This window comes from Triturus cristatus, chromosome 1_1 (genome assembly GCF_964204655.1).
Source record: "Triturus cristatus chromosome 1_1, aTriCri1.1, whole genome shotgun sequence".
Lineage (NCBI taxonomy): Eukaryota > Metazoa > Chordata > Amphibia > Caudata > Salamandridae > Triturus > Triturus cristatus.
This window is the reverse complement of record NC_140579.1, coordinates 629,708,554-629,711,053: the sequence shown is the minus strand read 5'-3', so window position 1 is coordinate 629,711,053 and position 2,500 is coordinate 629,708,554. Positions and strand designations below refer to the sequence as shown.

Genomic DNA, 2,500 nt, shown 5'->3' with positions numbered 1-2,500 from the left:
CTAGCAAGCAGCAAACCATCAAAACTATGGTCACAGGAGGAAATATTGTTATTAACAGAATTGGAAAAAATGTACGAGAACAAAAGAAACATTAATGCGCTGATGGTCCCGCATTTTGACAATAAAAATAGTAAACAAATTGCAGAAAAAAGAAGAGATAGAAGAGATAAGAGCAAAAAATCGACAAAGGATGTACTGCAAGCATCCAATGTCTCTGAGAATGACTCCTGCGATGAACCAGAGATTGCAGTTGAAGTAACAACAGAAAGGCGCAGAGACTTTATCAATCGGAAACGAGCGCCAAAAATAAGAAACTTTGATGAGCTAAATGATAGAATCACAGAAATCGAAAAGTACACAAAAAACATCCAGCATCATGATGCTGCTATGGATCTGATGGATGAGATAGTGACTTATATATCAGAAAACACCAATGATATAAGTCCTGAACCATCAAATCATACCGAACTATCGAGTGAACCCAACAATGAACCTATGAACTCTGCTCAAGTTGAGCAACAGACTGCCCCTGGACAAAACAAGATACCAAAGAAAGATGGAAGGCCCAATCAAACGCAAAAGAAAAAATATACAAAAGCAAAGGGCAGTTACAAAGAATATCAGACAATGTTCCAAAAAGACAAAAAGAAAATTGCCAGGATAATCACTGATGGGGCAGAAGATGCCACTTGTCAAATCAGTGCTGATGAAATCTTCCAATACTATAAAGGTATAATTGAAAAAGAGAACAAGAAAAATCCCAAATTCATCCCAATTGACCGAATACCAGATGAATGGGAAATTGGAAGTTTATGTAAAGAAATTACACTGCTCGAAGTAACTAAAGCCTTTGATGAATCAGATTTAAAGAAAGCAGTGGGGCCTGATAAAATTGGTCTGAATGACTTAAATAAAGTGCATAGCAGGCAACCAAGACTACTACCCAGAATCTTATCGTCTTGGCTATTGATGAGAAGAGTACCAGAAAGTATTAAGAAGAACAGGTCAATACTAATACCCAAGAATGTACCGATTAGCGAACTCAAAAAGATAAGTAATTGGCGTCCAATTACTATCGGTACGGCATTCATGAAGCTGTTCACAAAAATATTAACCAAAAGACTCACATTTTTCGTTGAAATAAATACGAGACAAAAAGGCTTCATGAAGGTGCGAGGTTGTCTCGAAAATCTGACTCTTCTGCAAAACATTATAAAAGGGGCGCGAAAGAACAGAAGCTCGTTGACAGTGGTGTTCATAGACATATCAAAAGCTTTTGACTCTGTCAGCCATGGTCATATTCTACAGAGTCTTGAAAGACACAGGGTTCCATCATGCATCAGAGACATAATAAAAGACTTATACACTGACTCAACAACATTTTTCAAGGGAAAAAACAATGAAGCAACTCCAGAAATAACAATGAAGTCAGGAGTTAAACAAGGTGACTCTTTATCCCCACTGCTGTTTAATATTGCCATGGATCCTCTGATCTGTGATCTTCAGAAAGAAGGCAAGGGCTTCACATTTGGTTCCAATAATCTCATCAAGCAAATCACCGCTCTGGCCTTTGCCGATGACATCGCAGTACTCAGCAACACCTGGGAAGGAATGAGTACAAATCTGAAAATCATTGAAAAATTCAGTAAAATAACAGGATTAAAACTTAATGTGAAAAAAACACATGGATTTTATATAAGTCCTCGTAAAGATAAGATCCTAGTAAACAACTGTAGACCATGGCAATTTGAAAAACAAAACATTGAAAACATCCACCCAGGAGAAAGTGAGAGATACCTCGGACTGAACTTCGATCCACACACCGGCCATTCAAGCAACAACAAAATTAATGAGGTTCTTGTTGACTGGGCTCAAAAACTCGACAATCTACCACTTAAGCCCACACAGAAAATAGAAATATTCTGTAAATACTTGATCCCTAAACTGTCATTTAAACTGGAAATGACAGGAACAGAAGCGAAAACTTTAAACATTCTGGATCAAACAATTAGAAAGTATGTCAAACATTTCCTACACCTTCCTGCATACACATGTGATGGTCTCCTGTACTCGAAAAGATCCTTTGGGGGCCTCAGTATTCCAAAGCTATGTACGACAATTGGTCTGAACAAAGTTAATAACTTATTGTACCTCAGGGAAGCTCCAGACCTGTACATAGCTCATTCATTCATGTATGCAGGAGAAGTAATCAATGAAAAAATTGATAACATCATTAAAACACACAAACTCAACATAGTAGGCAGTAGATCTCTGAGTCATGAACTAAATTTGATAGCAACATATGACTGGAGGAAAGAAGAATTTGAGAAATGGGCAAATCTCCCTGTCCAAGGTGATGGTATCAAATACTTAGCGAGTAATCCAACCTCAAATTTTTGGATCAGCAAACATAACAAAATAAAAGAAAATCAATACATAGCTGCGCTAATGCTGAGAGCAAATGTATTGTATACTAGAGAAACCATCACTAGGGGAAGAA

At 37.4% G+C, this 2,500-nt stretch overlaps 1 pseudogene; it reads left to right on the top strand.

Moving 5' to 3' along the window:
* LOC146870737 (28S ribosomal RNA) overlaps positions 1–2,500 on the top strand; it is an 8,211-nt pseudogene that overhangs the window by 3,495 nt on the left and 2,216 nt on the right.